Here is a 20,383-nt window from a genome sequence, read left to right as displayed (position 1 = left end):
AGTAAAGGCGAGAAAACGGTTGATGCCAACTTGGAAAAAGCAAACACATCTAAAATTAGATCCGTATGTCACACCATAACATATGAATACCAGACAGATTAAAGGGCAAGTTTGAAAGGTGAATTTTAAACTCTTAGTATACATGAAGATACAATTTCGAAACAAACCTCGGGATGTGTTTTTTAGCCAGAAAGTATTTAAGCATAGAGATCATTAATTCACTATTAAAACTGTTAGAATCAAAGGACATTTTTGTAAAGAAAAATCAAGACTAGACAAAGCTAGAGAACTAAAAATCAAAATAGCAACGGACAAAGAAGACAAAAATTTTGGAAAATAATAAAAAGTAGATGTTTAACATTATTAGAAAAATGCAAAAATTTCACTGAAAAGTAATTTTACTGCTCTTTAATGAACATGAAACAATAATCTTTACATGCCAGATATCTTCAAACACGAGTTGCAAGAAAAATTTCATTAGTCATGTCACAAAGCACTTCGGTATAATTTTTAAAAGTTGAGCCTGTGCCTAATGTAATAATTACATTACATTATTAATTAATTAATGTAATAATAAACATTAAAGAGACTTTTGTCCATATGCTAGAGAGATCAAGCATGAGAATGTCTATATGATTTGCTCAGTAAGATAAAAACTTGGAAACAATTTGAAATGCATCTATAAAGGAGAAAAAATATTTTTGTATTAAAAAATAAAGCTTAACTTGTGTTATGAAAAAGCAGTTCACTGTAATACTATATGTATTTTATTTCAAACTTATCCACTTAATTTTAAATTCACATATTTGTATGCTGCACAATATGATGTTTTGAAGTTACATATTCATTGCAGGATGGTTTAATCTAATTTATAAATTGATTACCTTATGGAGATATTTTCATTGTGAGACCATGCGGTCTCTTAATCATTTTTGAAAAACAAACTATATTATTAACCACAGTAATCATACCATGTGACAGTTCTTGTGCACTTATTCTTCCTCGCTAATTGTAAGGGAGTTTGTATACTTTGGCTAACATCTCTCCACCTTTTGCTTCAAACACTCCGGCCACTGGTAACTATTATTCTACTCTTCACCTCTGTGAGGCCACCGTTATTATATTGCACGCATGGGTGAGGTCGTGTTGTACTTGTCTTTTAGTGCCTGCCTTTCTGATTCTCTAGCTTCATGAATGTTGCTGCCAGTGATATAGTTTCCTACTTTTCTATGGTCTGCTAAACTTGAAACCCTAATTAAAACACAAATCAGAAAGAAAATGCTATTGTTACCTAAACCCATTTTGCATGTTTATTGGTATTTCTTTCTACTTTTGTATCATTGTCTATTGGTATATTTTACAAACACATTACAATCACATCATCATTTGTAAAGCTAGGTTAGAATCTTACTTTATTTTCTACGTTCTCAGTCTGTCAGTTTGCCTCTTCCACGTCACGATAGAGCAAATGTTTGATGTGAGTTTAGAAGCTGCTTTCCTACATTTGTGGAAAATATGACACTATCTGAAAAAGCTCTTAAGAGTCAAAGGTTAACAATGGAAAATATGTAGAGATGAAAATGAAATGTGTACAATGGCAAACATAGACAATATAAGTGGTGGATATACACTGGTATAAATAGATAAGTGCAACACAGATAAATATGGAGCTATCTTACATGCATAATGGTATGCTTAAACAACAAAACATGAAAAACCAAATAGCGTGATAACTGTTTATAAAGATATTCAAAGGACAAATAAATAGTAAATACAAAAATTTAGAGTCCTGAAGATAATGTAATAATATTCTGAGGGAATTCATCTGAATTTCAGTAATATTTTGTAGTCTATTATTATTATTATTTATTTATTTATTTTTGGGTACCAGGGATTGAACTTGGGTCTTTGCGCTTGCAAGGCAGGCCACCAAACCACTGAGCTAAATCCCTGGCCCATAGTTCATTATTTTTAAATTAAATTTATGTCCTTCGCTGTTTATACTAACAATTATATGGTATAATTTGCATAAAACTTATATGTTTACCTCAGTATGTAAAATATTAACAGGATGTATCATAGGCATAAAATATGACTACTAAAATAGAAAAACAACTCAATAAATAGACAAGAAAATTTAAAAATTAAATAATTGAAAGTACAAACAACTCTTAGAATAAAAATGATTATACATTCAGACTCCTCTGAATCAAATCTCTGTCCACAAAGAAATAATCTCACTCCTTTTGAAGGGGTAATTCAAATTCCCTTCTGTGGAAAACCAGCTGGATTAGCAGTAAGTGTTTTAGCAAAAATGCTGGCCTGCTGGGTATTCAACTCAATGAGTGGACATTACTTGCTCATTAAAGTTTTATTGACAACTAAATTGTCAATCATAAGAAAACTTATTTCCTGTTTGGACGATAAGATAATAGTGTAAATGAGGCCAGTGGTGGCAAACCTGTGGCAAGTATGTTATTTGTTTCTCTTTTAAGACAAAAGATATTAAGGTATGAATTGTTCTTTCCCAACTAAAAATCTCAGCATTCAGGTTTAATTGCAATATTACCGCTCTGCAACATAGAAATGGGTTTTGGGTTGCAATTTGGGCCTTCATCTCTAAAATGTTCACCTTCACTAGTTTACTTGTTATAAATTTTCATTAAAAACTTAACAAAGGATATTTAGTAAGCAACAAAAAAACCCATGGAGACAAGGAAGAATGTAAGAAACAATGAAAAACAAGTATCAATGTATCAGCACATTTAATTACATGAAGGTTAAAAAATAATAACTTGTAGTTTTGTGACACCAACACAAATTTGCATAGAAAAGTTGAGAACAAAGAAGATGGAAAAGGATGAAAGGACGTAAAATAAAAATAAATTACATAGTTAATGTTAGGTCTGTTTTAGCTTTTCTGCCAATGTGCTCTTTAAGCTAATTTCTGATCCTACAAATTTGAATGAGGTAAAATATTGCATTTAGAAAGTTCACCAGTATAATTATTAGGACCATGTCCTGATACAATATGTACAACAGAGTTCAATAAATTCATGTGGAGATCATCAAATTAATTTGATCAAGTAACATATTATGGTCCTAACATCATAATAAATCTCAAAGTATTTTAAAAGAAACCCTCTTCCAAGTAGTTAGAATAAAGGGGGACTAAAGGAAAAAGTTCATTTTATTAATATAATCTAACTTAAAACAAAGTGAGAGAGAGCTCACAGCAAGTGAAGAATTTAGAAAAATAAATGCTTTTGTGTATGAATTTTTAATGATGAGTTATAATCATATACATTTATGGGATACAATGTGATGGTTTTAAAAGAAACCCTCTTCCAAGTAGTTAGAATAAAGGGGGACTAAAGGAAAAAGTTCATTTTATTAATATAATCTAACTTAAAACAAAGTGAGAGAGAGCTCACAGCAAGTGAAGAATTTAGAAAAATAAATGCTTTTGTGTATGAATTTTTAATGATGAGTTATAATCATATACATTTATGGGATACAATGTGATGGTTTTATATATATATTATTTTTTGTGGTGAGACATTTGAATTTTAGTCTCTTAGTTATTTCAAAATATGCAGCATACTATTATTATCAACATGCTGATCGTAGCTCCTCAGTATTTTATATAAGTGTAACTCTTAAACATCTTTACTATCTCCAAATTAAATGTTTTGAAATAAAGCCCTTACATGTATAATTATGGTTACAATATTAATGTTTACAAATTCTAAGTAAATAGGTATGTGCTTATTATATTAACATGCATAAATTTGCAGAATTATTTAAATCTTGTTATGATCATTTATTTAAGAAATTTCTTTTCTTTAGAAATACACACTTTCAGCTGTGAGTGGTGGTGCATGCCTGTAATCCTAGCACTCGGGAGGCTGAGGCAGCAGGATCTCTGTGAGTTCGAGACCAGTCTGGGCTACATAGTGAGTTCTAGTTTCAACTACATAGTGAGACCCTGCCTTAAAAAAAAAAAAAAAAAATTAAAAAAAAAAAAGGAAAAAAATACACACTTTCAGTTCAATAAAAAGATGACAGATTGACAGCTACTCTATACTTGATTATGCAAATGCTAAGAAGTGCTTGTTTTGTCCTTATCCTTTATTTATTTAGAAACTTTAAATAAGTTATACTTATTCTGAAGTAGTATACTTAGATATACCGCTTTATCCCTTGGAAAGCCCTCAAGGACTTGGGAGAGAAAGCGCCACATTGTAAAATAGATGAACCCCTACTTTACATTTAAAATTCTTGTTTCACATTCAACTATTTTTTCTGCTCACTGAAACCCTCTATATTTAAAACTCTTGCCAGTGAAGATAGATTCACTTAGGGTAATGCTGATTCGTAAAGACTTCAGTGAGCCAAAAGCACAATGTAAAAGCAAAAGAAGTAGAACTATGAATGGAGAAAATTGTATTAACAAAACACTTGCCAAAAAGGTGAATGTGTTCAATTGACTTCCATTTCCTGGGACATTTACTCAGATGTAACCCGTATTTCTAAAAATCGGGTCAAGTTTGTTATTGCATTATGCACTTTTGTGATTAATTTTACTAATGAGGAATATACATCTTCACAAAGCTTATGTAAAAATATTTCATTTCTGAAAAGAAGAGTTTTGAAAGGTCAGTTGAGTTATTAGTAATATAGAGAGAATGCATTCCACTTTTTGCGAAAGAAAATTTATCACTACTGAGTGATGAAAACAAAGAAAAATTTTAATGTCCACGCAATTGTATAATTAAGCAGGACAATGGATTCAAAAAAACATTGCCAAGGTACATGTGTTTCAGTCATGGCATTTAAACATTTCACCAATGGATAAGAGAAAATGTCTCTCTAAAAATGTCAGAGTTGCTTTATTTCACTAGTACAAATAACACAGCAAAATATACTATCCTACTCTAAGACAAAAGTAAAGTCAATCGTATTTCAATCTAATTCTTTAGGAACCAATAGAATTACCAGTTTTCCCAATGCTGGCTTTCTTATTTGGTTTAAATTATACTTCTGTTATGCTTTTTAAAACTGTAATGATATTCGAAATATATCACCATGCTTTAAATTTATTTCAGTCATATTTGGTGAAAATTCATACTATATGTGTTTCAAGGTGCTGCCATTGCAGACTTAAAGTCAGAGTTTTAGAATGTAGCATTGGTTCCTTTCACTGCCTGGTTCAGGACACATGGTTGAATAGATTACAGAAGATGTTACTATAGTAGTAACAGAATCGCACGATTAAAGAGAAAAAGAAACAGTACTCCTTTTTTTCCAGAAATTACAAGGATTCCTATTTGTTTTGTTTTTGTATTCAGCAATGATGTAGCATATATATATTTGGCATAAATAGAAAGTGGGCATGGGGGAAGCCTATTTCTACAAAGGCTAAAGTAGAAATATTTATTTATCATTAATTTAAAAATTCATCTGAAGAGCTGGACATGCCTCCAATCCCAGCCTTGGGGAGACTAAGACAAGAGAATTGTTGTGAGTTTGAGACCAGCATGGACTGCACAGCTAGTTCAAGGCCATCTTGAGCTTCAAAGTCAGGCCCTATCTCAATCAATCGGCAAAATAGATATAAAAATAAAAATTTTCAGAACAAAAGTGAGAAAGATGTTAAGATTCGCTAGTACAATGGAGTAGTAAAAATAAAAAATAAGTCAACAAAACTGACAGAAAGGCACGGATTTCAACAGAGGGTTACAACTAATGAAGTACCTTCTTCAGGCTTTCTTCAGCCGAAGTTGGCTCAGCCCCTGTCACTAAGCAGCATCTGAAATGTCCTTAAGGCAGTTGGGGCCACCAGAAGCAGTTTTCGGCACTCTCTGACTCTCCGAAGATTCAAAGTGCTCCTGCCAGCTAATAAAAGTCTCAGGTGACCCTCTCTCCTTCAGCTTTGGAAATCATTTTCATTACTTATTTTCTGCATAAAATCTCTTCCTGCTTAGAATATCTATAATGGCTTCTGTTTTCACGTTCAAACGCTGGCAAATACAAGCAGTGGTCTTCAGTTTTATTAGCAGGGAAAGAAGCTTTCTAATGAAGGTGACACTTGAGCCGAGATTGAAAGGTATTCCACAGATACAGGAGATAGATAAAGGCTCCTGGACAAAAGCAAGGGTGGGTGCATAGCATGGGATTTGAAACTCTACCATTTTGTTGTAAATAGATAACATTTATTAAAAGAATCCACATCAGAGAGTGACTAATGTCACCCAGCACAATCAGAGAAAGGTTCACAAAGAGAGTGAATGTTGAAAAGTGCAGTCCTCAGAAGTGAAAAGAAGAGAAGCTCTATTCTAATTCCAATTTGAATGTGTACCAAGTAGGGTGAGTCAAAGGCATTCACACACACACACACACACACACACACACACACACACACTGAAAATGGTGTTTTAGGCTGAGAAGATGCTCTTTTTATTTCAGTATGGAAGATAAAATTTGAGAATGGAGTTGGCACTAAATTAATTTTATGTATTATGTGCAACAACAAAAACCTTGGAGGTTTAACACATACTGGCTACTAACTTTTGCTCCTTTAAATCCACCTCTAGCCATCTACTCTGTTTTCTGTCCAGGGTGCCCGAGCCTACAGATTTGCTCTCTGACATCTGATCACATTTACTTGCTGAGGGACACCATCATGCCATGTGGAAGATGCAGGGTGGTCTAGCAGGGACATCTCTCTAGCTCCCTCCATGCTGTCCTCTGAGAGGAGGGACACTCGTCTGGCAAATGCCCCAGCTCCACTGTAATCACACTCTTGGGTATGGTCAATCTCCTTCTGTGGTCTTTCCAGGTCCAGGAGAGTTTTGAATTCTACACCAATGAGTCTGAAATTTTCCTAATGCCGTCGAGCTTTTGTGTGAACTTGCTAGGATCTCCTCAGCTGCACTGTGAGGGAGAGCTATGGCATCAAAAGTTGGAATACCAATTAAAGCATCAGCTCCCGTAATGAAAGAGCTGAGCCTTGACTCGCTTACTGTGATGGTAGAAGAAAGATTGTCAAACTGGAGAAAGCACTGGCTTCCTTGTTTCTTTGAACCTTAATTAAAGACACACAAGTTAAGGTCAGGTGGAACTGTACATGTGGGGCTGGTTTCACTGTGGCAGAGCTCTGGATAAAAGACCTAATCAGATTTATGGACCATGGTGCTGGGAGGTGTTGGAGGACTGGTATGGAAAAGATGTTGGGCTCTGAGTCCACTCGGGGAAGTGTGTTCTTCTTCCTTCCTATCAGGAGGCCTCAGAAGATGCACTCAAAAATGACCTGCAAGCAAGGTGACTAGGAACAGGCTAACAATTTTAGCAAAGAACAAGAGCTGCCAGAGGGGCCTAAGCCTTTCAGAGTTGGCTGTGCATTGCTTGCTCACCAAGCAGGCTGTAGGGAGACTCCCCGCCACCTGGTGAGGGCTGCCAGGTAAAGCCTTAGTAACTGCCACAAATGTCATATGTAGATATTTAGTCAAGAGCCGGGGTCCTCAACCTTCAGGAACACGTCAGTGTAGTTATTACTGAGGATCACAGTGATATTTTGAGATGAGTGTGTTGACGTATGTGGAGGGTGAGCACATACAATCCTCCTTAAGGGTGTGTGGCTTTGAAAGGAGGAGGTAATCCTCTGCTCCTGGTAGTCTCACAGCGCCAGTGATTCTTTAGAATGCAGTATGCATGGGGGTGACATACTGGGAGACCATCATCGGACACCACAGCGTTAATGGTGATCTAAAATAACTTGCTGTGACGTAAACTGGCTTACTTGGAATAAATACCACAGTGAGAAGTTTATGGAAATTTGTGAAGATCATATATTATCTATTAAAGGTGAACATTTCAACAGTTATTACTTTTATTAATTCATTACTATATTTAATTCAACTAACACCAAATTCAATATAATATTTATTGATTGATCTAAAGAGGCTAACAATATGCCGTAATTATCAACAAAATTAATGTAGGGTAGAAAACTAAAAATAAACAATGAAAAGATATTTCATGTCCTTAATATTATCCTGATGACAATGATGACATATTTGTAAATAAGTTCTATAAAATATATCTCAGAACAACCTGTTTATATTTAAATGTGTGATGACATGATCAAAATTACCTAAGGATAGATAATTCACATTTCATGGAGTGCAAGTCATGGTCAATGGTCTCTGAAATGTTGTCAGTATATTCTGTTTAGCCCTAGTTATGATTTTTTACTTCAAAAGGAAATTTAAAATGACATTAATTTTCCTAGTTACTTGCAACTAGACTGACATCAAATGAAAATTCTCATAAACAACATATCATTATCTCATCTCATAGATATAAAAATATGCTGTTTAAAATTCAATGAATGAGGTCTGGGTATTTAGCTCAGTGGGTCCAGTGCCTGCCTTGCAAATGCTGGGTTCGGAGTTTGCTCCCCGGTACAAAAATAAAAAAATTCAATGAATGAGAGATTTGCAAATATTTTAGCTTGGTATATATTTGTACATACTCTTCTGACTTTAAAATTTTATTACATAACTTAATAAGCATTTATAGAATTTTTACTATGCCCAAAGAACTCTCTCTAATGTTATAGTGTATGAAAGGTGAACGGTTTCAGCTGTTAGATTTTGCATTGGTAGACCCTATCTTTTTTCTTTCTCAGAATTTATGTAAAAACTATGAAAAAAGTCACATACAAAACATAAATTCCTCAGTAATAATAGTATAACTGAGTTTACCTGTGTCACAGAGAGTTAGCTGCACAAATTTAGGCAATTGGTAGAGGATTCCAAGATTTCTCTCTCACCAGATGTTTTTACCCTGAACTTATTATTGATATTATTTTTTGGTACTAGAGATTGAAATCGGGTTCTTGCACTTTCGAGGCAGGCAGCAGAACCTCTGAGCTAAATTTTTGACTAGAACTTTTGATATCTTCTGAAAAAGTGGAATCCACACCCTTATATCGGTATGGGGATGCCGTGGTATATTTACTTTTGAAAAAGTCAAAGTATTGATCAATTTCTTCATAATTTAGCAAATTAGAACAAATACTAACAACAAAATGAATTATTCCTGAATGGTAACAAATTCCAAGAAAAACATCTTGAATGAGTCATTTTGGTTCAAAGTTTCAGTATTTGCATCATTCTTTTATTTTAATTACCGAAACTTTGTATGACATACTATTTCACTTACATACAAACTTTCAGAATATTAGGCATTTTTATAAAGTCCTGAGTAAATGTGTTGCTTTATTATGATAAAATATAAATATGTTTTATAAATAGGTGACGGTTTACAAACTGTAAACTACCCAGTTAATTAAAACGATACATGAGAATTGTTTTAAAACTGTTTCAAAAATTCCTGACATTTATACTGAGAGCTACAGAACCTTCACAAATAACCTTATTTGCTTCTTCCCTACAATGTGAAGTACGCAGGGCAGGAAATAGTTTTACAGAGGTTAAGTGGCTTGTCCAAGGTCCAAGTATTAAGAAGCAGCAATAAATCCAGAAATTAGATCTTTTGTATAAGGTCAGTGCTTTTCCCACAGTAATACTCTAATGGACCCGACAGACACACATATACTAAAACTAGATTCATAGTGTAATATAACATATTTTCCTCATATATAAAAAAATTCCCCATTGATAAATAGAATTGTGTAGCACACACAAAACTTCAAAAACTGAAAAACAATTAACTATTTAACAATAAATACTGGAGTGTTTAATTCATATTTCCTCTGTTTAATATAAATGATATATATACATATATATTAACTTCAAATTTTAAAGTAAAATATATTGAACTTGGTTGCATAAAAGTCTAATTCCTTGGAAGATAAAAGCTTGCTGTTAAGAATAGAATATAAATTCAAATCACCCATTTCCTTTGTGAAGTCACAAAACTTCTACTCTAAATCTTCAAGGACATTTTATCTTTCTACATATGTTAGCAGAAAGTTTGGGGAGCTCTAGACAGAAGCAAGCTTACTGCCTGCTGGTCTCCCTGTGATGGCAGCCCTGCTCTTGCAGTGCGTGGGTCTGTGACCTGCTATTCTATCCAGAAAGTCATTCTTAGACCTCTTCTCTGCCCCTATAGGTCAAGAATAGCAATAATGTTTTTATTTTGTTGTTTTGTTGTTGATTTAACTGGGAATTGAGCCTAGGGCATTTTTGCTGAGCTACATCCCTAGCCCTTAATTTATTATTATATTAATATTAATATTATAAGACATATACTTGCTAAATTGCTAAGGTGTCCAGGCTACGTGTGAATTTGTGATCGTCCTGCCTGAGCCTCCCAGAGTGCTGGGATATAGGTGTGAGCCACCACTCCTGGCCTAGAACGGCAGCATTTCTAATGTAAATTCTCAAGAACCTTTGACAAGCAGACTTTTCACAAATCCTTGCTGAAATACACATTTCTAGTGCCAGTTTCTGCTGTTGGCTTTACTACATTAAATGTTTGAAATTTTGTTTCCCATATTATGTCTCTAGTTGGACATGTTTCTGGAATATGATGTGAAATAGGGATCTACTTTATACCTTCACATACAAATAAACTTTCATTTGTCCCAGATCCACTTACTAAAGAGTTTGTAGGCTTAAGTTAGTTGATAGTTATTCATTTCATGTATTTTGTTTCCATATATATCTATTAATGGAGCATTTGATAAATATTTCATGTTTTAAAATAGGTTTCATATCTCTTTTCCCCCCTGTGGTACTTTATTTATTTATTAAATGGTCTTGCTTTCTAGTTCAGGATGGACTTGATCTCTCAATAATATAGCCTAGGTTGTCCTTGAACTCATGGTGATCCTCCTGCCTCAGCCTCGTGGGCCTGTTTCTATGCAAACTTTTATGTATTAGCAATTGCATATTCATCTTTAAAAATCATTTTAAAATTTAGTGATCCTACTTTTACTTTGTAATATTTGTATTTCATCATGTTTTTCTATTTCAGACACATTTCTGCTTAAATTTGTCTCTTTTACTGTCAATGAGTGTTTTTCTCTCACTTTTATTCATGAGGTACTAAAATACACCTTTTGAAATTCTCTTTTCTATTTTATTGTTATAGTTTTATTTGTAATGTAAGCATATTTCTATTATTGATTTTATTGGTGTTGCATTTTTTAAAATTTTGTTTTTCTCCAAGAGTTTCAGAATTGTTTAGCAGATACAGTTTGAGTAAGTTTTTGTGCTACAGTGTTTTATGTTTCCTTCCATTTCTTACATTCTCAGTCCAGAACCTTTTCTTATATCAAAAGCTTGTACTTCTGCCATGGTTAATAACAAGAATAAAACAGATCCATTAGTAAACAGAAGGGAGGCTGCGTTTGATACTCTGTTTTCCTTTGGTAAGCTTGCTGGTTCCTTTAGTTGGGAAATTTAGCATTTTCCACTCCCTCTTCCTCTCCTTGTCTCTGTCTCTGTCTCTGTCTCTGTCCTTTCTCCCTCTTTCTCTTTCTCCCTCTATTTTAATAACTCTTTAGAAACAGATTTATATATGGCTCTGTATACTCCTGTGTACCTTCTGACTCTTGAATTTTGGCTCCTATGGATGCATTCTATCTTTTGTTTTTATGAAAATAATTTTTCATTGTCTTTGCCTATTTAAATAATATCTGTAAAACAAAAACACCTTTAATCATTTCCCCACTCTTTTTGCAAAGATCTCTCTCTGTCTGTCTTCCTCTGTGTTGTGCGTGTGTGTGCGTGTGTGTGCATGAATATGTGTTTGAACTAAGAGAAAGGGTAGAAACCTAAACATTAATTTTAAAAAGTCTATTATACTGGAATGGTAGTTTTCATTTTTTTGCTTGCCAAAAGGGAAATGAAAAAGGAAATGGAAAAGGAGGTGATATATTATGCAGTACAAATAAAATAATTTTGTAAAAATATAAATTGTTCAGCATGAGTACTGAAAAAGAATCTTAGGGAATAGAGTATTGGTAGTTGGCAGAATAGTGTTTTGGAATAACAGTATTTTGTCTTTCTGTATTTACCGCCTTCTTTAATAAGGTTTTGTTATTTAGGAGAACTGGATAACATGCCATGCAATTCATAAAAGCCATTCATAAAAGAAAGGCTCAAAACAGAACATAATGGTAGACTTTCAGTAAACAGGGACAGGTTAAAGCCATCGAATGAAAACTAAAAGCTAAACCCCATGTGCATTCGTGTAAGAGTAGATAAGTCTTCAGTCCTCAAACATCCCTCTCTTGTGCTTTTAAAACTCTAAGTGATTAGAAAATATATGTTGGTACTGGAAGGCACTCATTATCATCAAAATAATAGCCTCGGAAAACCAACATTTTCTAGCCTCCCACATTATCCAAATGGGGAGTATACATTAGCATCTCCAGTGAGCTTCCCTGTTTCCTTGCTTAACAATAATAGAGAATTCTAGAGTGTCATGTGCCTTTAAAATATTTAATTTATATAAATGTATATAAATACCTATTCGGAGTTCAAACATTGTAGATTAAGGAGTTGATGATATTTTAAATTAAATACTTGTGAAATACTGTCATTAGGGGCTTTTACAACAAAGTGCTTAGATTTATTAAGGCTAAGCAGTGTGATGTTCTAAATTTTCTTGCCAGTATGTTTAGTTCCTTATATATTTATATTTTGCTTTATTTTAGCAAGAAGAAGTATTACAAAGAATATTTAAGACAGAATAAAGATATGGGTTTCATTTCAAAAATTTGCTTCTTTTATTACTTTCCTCCAATTCAATGCCACCATACCCTTGACCTTACTGCAAAATTTTGAGCTAGAATATCATTTGGGAAAGAGCAGATTTATCTTGGCTTAAGCATGGTCTGGTAGAGTTAAATATATGAAATATTTTAATAGGTGAGAGAAGACTGAGAAAATATAATATTTTCTCATTTTCATTTTGTATATATTGCTTTATTTGTTTTGGGAAAAATGTACCTTTCCAAAAATAAACTGAATGAGTACATTATTAAAATAAAATACATCATTCTTAAAATATATTATCTAAACTTTTCTGCCACTGGTTTATATGATTTAAGTTTTTTTTTTCAAATTTCATATATATAGATAGTTCAGTTAGACCAAAACTGAATTTCACCAATCTTTATTGCAGCTTATGTTCAAAGACGTTACACTTAAGACATGAACTTTCCCCTCTTATCCTGCAGAAATCGTATTAAAATGATAATAAAAAATAGACATAACATAAACCTATAATAACAAAGTCAGGATGAAGCCAGCAGCGGACAACGATTTTTCAGATTAGGGAAAGAGAAGTGTTATACAATTACGTTGCCAAATGAAAGCAGAAATAAATTACACGACACTGAACATTACAGTTTTCTCTAGAAATGTTTTGAACTCTAAGCCTGAGAAATGCTGAAGGAAATTAGGGAGGGAGTGAAAAAGAAAAGTTTAGGTTAAAACGAAAAACAAATGGATTAATGCAAGCCCTCTTCTGCCTCCCTCTCTGTCCCTTCTCCCGCCTTCTCTTTCTTTCCCTACGCTCTTTCTCTTTATTTTAATATATACTTGATCTTGTATTTCAGGTTGCCTAGGGTTTAGCTACCGTGGGCAGGCTGCAGGGCTTTCAGATACGGAAATCTACAGCAGAGTTCTCAGTTCAGTGTTACGTAAATTGCTTATAAATAGTGCACTTTCACAAAAATGGTTGCTATATTACCGTGCTCCACCAGAAAAAACCTCTCTAAATTCCTCATGCCCCCCCATTCCTGTCAGGATCTACTGTACGAAAACATTGCTGACTGTTTTGTGAATTTGATGTATTGTTACTACAAATGTGTGGTACAATGAATAGCATCATCGCTACAATTGCACATCTAGGAAGAAAATTTTGTGTGCATTGTCTGCCCATATATTTTTCCAAGATACTAAGTTCCTTACCAATTACCTAAGCTTGCGATTCCTCTACTGGAACCACCAAAAAAAAATTTTTTTTCTAGAGTTTTTCTCTGGTCTAGAAATAGACTTTTTAGAGCCATACAACCAATTATGTTCTCCTTTTTTGAGAATTTAAACTAAGAGTCCCAGAAATCCTAGAGTTGGATAATGGGGAAAATATTGCTTGCAGAAGCCCAGAGGTGATGTAATTCTGTTTTTCTTTTGGTGGAGTTTTTGAGGTTTACTTCTAATTTGATGTGTTCTTATAACACCTTCGTATTTACCTCTCCCACCTAAATTTAACTGAGCAGACTTAATTTTATTTTCTTCCCTATTAGAAAATGCTCTTAGTGAAATATGCAAACAAAGCAAAGCAGGACAGAAAACAAAAACACTGAACAAAATCTAGAGTTCTCATACTATTAACATTTTGGAATATTCAATAGCATATTTTAGGATTCCGATCATATGCAACAGTTTCCACAATATAATGCATGAGATTCCACATAAGTAGGCTTAAAATTCCAGTCCATCTACTTCTATGACTCAACTTCTTATCCTTTCTTCTAGGAGCATCAAAGTCCTTATATTTAGTGTTGGAAAAGTACAGTTCAGTCACATTTTAGTACACTGTTTGTAGTTTACAAGAACTCTGTCCTTTACAGCAATTTACCTTGGAGTGCTAAGTTCAGGTAGCAGATATCAGTGAATGTCCCTAGTCTTTCCTTGAAGATGAATTTAGCATCTTGCCCTCGAGGCAGTGATTAGTCCAGAACAGGTCGATTTTCTCTCATGGTATTTTTTTAGGGATCAATTCTCTTTGTCAAATTTGTCAGGACTCTGCAGTTTAAGGTCTTTTTTGAATCTTTGCCTACTCTTTACAATGCTAGTGAAAATTTATTATACAGCAAGGTTAGGTAACTCACTGCTGAACTACACTCCCTGTGAGGCTAAATACATGTGATAGGCCTTGAGTTTCTTCTAATAGAACTATGTGGGATTAAGAGATCATTCACAGAGCCAGTCTATTCTAAAACATCATATTTTGTGCATGATACTTAGCTTGTCACAATTGAAACTTCAATAAATCCCTTCCTAGGTGCAGAGGGGTTTCGTCTATTCACTAAGCATGATTGTAAAATTCATTCATGTTAGGACATGTATCAACAGTCCGTTCCTTTTTTCCTGCAGGGTAATATTCCACTGTGTGACTTCCCTGCAATTTGTGTATACACTCTTATCTTGATTGGCATATGATCCGCTTTCAAATTTGAGCTGTTATACATCATGCTGTACATACTATGAAAGTCTATGTATAGTATTTTCATTTCTGTTGCATAACTATTTCATAGCACAGCTGGCTGCTCTCCTAAGTAGAGAGTCAAATTCTAAACTATGTTTCCAAGTAGACGTACAATTTTATATACTCACTAGCGATGAATCTATTTGTAGTTATGTTCTTGGTAGCAGTGTTTAAGTTTAATTTTTTAACTATTTATGTCGGTGTGTTTTAACTACCTTTAAAATTCGTATTCCGCAGTAACTTTGAGAAACTACATCAAAAAGAATCCTTTATGATAAACTTTGAATATATAAGAATGAACGCTCGGATCACTGTTTTATACTTGTTCCAAAGGATCAACTCGAGTCAGGTCAGGAAGAGTGGTTTTAGTAACAGGGAAGAACAACAAAAATGCTCCGTCCCTCTATACCTCTTTGAACAGAAGCAGCGCCTGGTTATCAGAGCACAGCTATTAGAGAATTGGAGGACAGTATCCTCAGCACGCCCATGACTATTGCAAGCTAGCAGGGTCCCGTGCACAGCTGCCTGCTGCAGGGCTGAGAGTGGAAGCTGTTTAGCTGTTACAGTAGTAGGAGTGGAAATTGCCAGAAGTTAACTGAAATAAAGAGTCCAAGCCTTCTTCTAGCAGCTGCATGCCCTCAGTATCCCCAGTCCCCAAAGAGTTGCATCAGACAATGCTGCCAATTCGTGTTTAGGCTGAAAAATGCATCCTAAGCTAATTCTTACTCTGCTCCCTTCCCAGAATCCTCCCTTCAAAGTAGTGTGAATAGCTGAGGACGCCATAACTGTTTTTAATCTTCAATATGTAAATGGAAATCAAGGTCTTACAGAGAACAGCTGGGGGTAAATAACAATAAAATAATAAATTGCTAGGATTGGACCAGATCAATTCATAAAGATTATTCAGCAACACTATGGTGGTGGGAGATGAAGAACTAAGAGAAAAAATGACAAAAGTGATCAAAGAAACAGCACTGATTTATACTCAGGAGCATTTTGGAGGCCCTAGATGGAGAAATCGGAAAATGACCAATTAATCCTGAACAGTTCAAAGACTGTACTGATAGCAAGCCCTGCCGGGGACAGTACAGGGCTGGTATGAAGGACAATCAGAAAATGACAAAAGCGCCAGACCCTTAGCCCGGCAAACAAAGCACCTGGAGCCAGGGAATCTGAGCTATCTGTGAGATTCCTTCACTGGACACTCGGGGGACTCCTGGAGATGTTCCCAGTACTGTCCTTGGTCAGGCTTAGCTCAAAGTCAAAGCAATTCTGAGCAAATCGCTTGCCTTTGTTTGTTTTGGCTTCTTAACCCTGTGCTGGGGAAGGTTTACCTCTTAGAGGTGCTTAACTTTGAGGGCAGAAATGAGAATAGTGAGGGACAGTGGCTGTTATGGCTTCTACCTAGATGTCTCCCAAAGCCTCACGCAGTCACAGGTGGAGCTTTTCAGAGTGGCTGCATCTAGGGTGTGTGATGCTGAGATGAAGTGTGGTAGGCAGGGATTAAGAGTGCGTGGTTAGTAAATTAGTCCACTGATTGATTTGTCATAGTGTGGAAAATGGGAAGGCACCACTCAAAGGGCAGGCAGCCTAGATGGATATAAAGGTACAGAAAGTACGCAGCGCGGATGCTGCGTCTTCAGTTCTTTGCTGCTTTGCTACCTTTGGCTAGGAGGTAATTGTTTCTCCCTTGTGATATCCCTCCGCTGTGCCGCGGACCCTGGAGACAGCTAAGCATGAACCGAAACCTCTACCAAGGATGAGCTGCAATAAACCTTTCCTCCTTTAACATGAGGTTTCCGGTATTTTGTGTCATCAGGAAGATGAGAAACTAAGAGCAGTAGCAGTTTTTCTAATCATAATTAATTGCTTATACAGAAGTTAAAAAGTCTTGGAAAACTAAGCTATTCTAGTATGCCGTATGAGATCTAAGGAAAAGGACAAAGGAAGAATCTAGAAATTACACAAATGCTAATTTGTGAGCACAGACATACCACATTTTTCAAAAACCTGATTTAGTTTCAGTTAATCTGGAAATAGATGTGATAGAAATTAGATAAATTAGTTTATTTGATTATTTTTGTTCTCCTTACGTAAAGGTAAAATAAATACGAATGTGATACCCCAGGAATAACTTAACTTCCTAGCACAGTTTTAAAGATCAATAGTGAGGAGTGGAAATCAATATGGAGATCCCTCAAGAAACTAGGATTAGAAGTCTCATCTGACCCAGCTATCCCTCTGCTGGGTATCTTCCCAAAAGAATTTTGAAAAATCATACCGCTAAGATATATGTGCATCCACGTTTATAGTGGCACAGTTTGTAATAGCTAAAACTTGGAAATAGCTCAACTGCACATCAGCAGGAGGCTGGATAAAAATGTGGTTTTTCTGTAAACTGGAGTACTATTTAGCCATAAAGAATTGTATAATCGATATTGTGAACTAGGAAGAAAATGTCTAAAGGAATAGGGGAAGTGTGGGGTAGGGGAAAGGAAAGAAGGGAAAAGAAAAACTCCGAGAAATGGAAAACAGAAACAAAGTCTTTGTAAACAGGGAAGGATGGGGGGTGGGGAGAGAGGCAGGGGATGAGGAAAAGGTAAGAACCAAGATATATCCTGTAAAGGTACAAGATCCCAATGATGAATGTGACTGTATTTTATACCTAAACTGAACCAATAAACTTAATAGAAAAAAAATTCAATAGTCAGAGCCATGGTTGTAGCTTAGCGGTAGAGTACTTGCCTAGGAGCAAGTGACACCCCCTGGGTTTAATCACCAGTATCACACACACACAAAAAAAATAATAATAATTTAATTTCAAAACCCCAATAATAAGATGAATTCCTTTTGCTTTAAGAAGGAAGCCCCTATGGAATGCTGTGAACAAGCTTTATAGCCACATAAAAAGTTTCAATATAAATGTAAGTGAAGGCAGCAGGACCACACTAATTTTATTGCTAAGATGCGAGTGTATGTTCAAAGAAGTAAAATCTAAAAGGTGTTCTCAGTACAAGTAGCTTCCTTTAGAATAAATGTAATAACACATAAAAACTATCATAGATTGTGATTGGTATTTGATTTACAGTGTATCTTGCATTTACATCTGCCCCACTATTTATAATCCCTTCTTTATATTGTCACTGTCTTCAGCATGGCTAAGGTACATGTGACTGAGGTAACCACGTCAGATCACACAAATTCTGTGGTCTGTTTAGCTGAGACTGCAACATTAATAGTGCACTGATGCTGACACAGATTTTACTAAGAACAGTTTCACCTGGGACTATCTCACCTTGCTTAACTATTGGAGCCAGCATTTCTAAAATATTGGTAGCAACACTGAAGTTATTAAAAATTGAACAATAATTCCCTAACAGGGTCCCATAGAGTAAAGGAAGGGTGTTTCAAGGACATTTTACACAGTTTCAATTTACCTATGGCAAGTAAGTGACAGTTAAGAAACCAGTTACATAGACTGGTAGCGTGCGGAAGACAGATGAGCTGCTTCACAATGTATTTCATTTTGCTCATGGTTTATTACATTCATATTTTTATTATGTAAGGGAAGCATCACAATTTAATGATCACCAACCTACATATTTCAGCATATTCATAGGCATAAATACCATCTATCATACTTCATATTCTGCTTGGCTGTTTCAGAATCATTCAAAATGTAGCAAACATAATTGCAGGAATTATTAAGATTTATATGAGAATGCTTTTAAAAAATCTAACTTCCTTTTGCCTCTCTATTTGATATTATTTTCTAGCTAGTGAAACACTCTGTGATCTATTTTCAATTGTTATAACAGAATAATAATTATAGTATATCTGGATAATGCCAGACAAGTAGTAATGCACTTGCATGTAGCATTACAGTCTTAGAGTCATAACATTTATAGGATTGTCATATAAATATATGACAATAAGATAAAGGTGGTATCCTCAGCCTGTTCTGTAACAGCTTCTCATCCCTCCTCTTCTCAATTCTACAATATGGAAAAATCAAAGATTTCAAAGCATTAATTTCATATAATTTTCTTCTGATAAAAAGCAGTGGAGTACGTTTCTCCCTCTTACATAAATATATGTTTAATATAAGCTTATTAAGTCTAGCCAGGAATAAACATATTAACAATGTGGCAATTAATTTAATCTAATAGAAAACATATTTAAACTTGTTAAAATGATATTCCAAATTGTTTCTCAGTATTAGTTGGGAATGTATTTTTTTATTTCAATTTAAAAGCATAATTCATCCATGAATACAGTATATGTGAAATTAGCACAATTTCTCATAAATGTTCAAAATTAAAAGCATGATCATAACATTTGATTTTATTTTTGTCAAGTTAGAACATATTTAAATCACGCGTATGCATGTTACTATATCAGACACTGGGTGATTTCAATTCAACTAACAGAAAAGTATACTATCTATGCTTATTACACGTCAGTTACTGTGCAAGTCAGAAACGAATGACAGACAAAATCTGGGAATTTAATTTAAAAAGTTAACAATGTTATGTAGATACAAATGCTTGACAAAGTATTGAAATTCAGTCTGGCTCCTGTCAGAACGGAGGGTGTTCACCTTAGCTTGAGTGAGTAAGCAAATGTTCCTAGAATTCTGAATATTAGATGATGTGTGTGTGAGGCAGCTCTTTTTTATGAGGTACTGACACAATTTCATCAATTTTCTTCATTTTATATTTTGTAAAAGAAGATCTTACAGAGTAGGATTCAACACATCAGATCAAATTGAGCTCAGTGATATTTGAAAAACATCAGGATGCTACGGAATACTTATAAAGCACCACTTAATCCCAAAGCTAAGAAGGAATAGTTGAAAATATCCATTTCAATAGAACAAATAGAAATTATCAGGAAGTAGAGAAATTAATAATCTGTTCTTGTTTTGCTAGTTGTTTATTTGTTTTTGTTTTGTTTTTTGTAGTTGGAACATTAGGGTGAGGTCTAATCGTAATCTCACCTGGCACATTTTATTGGCAGGAAAGACCTAACAAGTACTCTACCATATGAAGGAAAGCGTTCTAAACACTCCAGCATTATCAGAAACACAGAGAGCGTCGAGCCAGGGATTTAGCTCAGTGGTACAGCA

Source organism: Fukomys damarensis, unplaced genomic scaffold, assembly GCF_012274545.1.
Source record: "Fukomys damarensis isolate Sample0158 unplaced genomic scaffold, DMR_v1.0_HiC HiC_scaffold_11, whole genome shotgun sequence".
Taxonomy (NCBI): Eukaryota; Metazoa; Chordata; class Mammalia; order Rodentia; family Bathyergidae; genus Fukomys; species Fukomys damarensis.
This window is presented reverse-complemented; position numbering follows the sequence as displayed.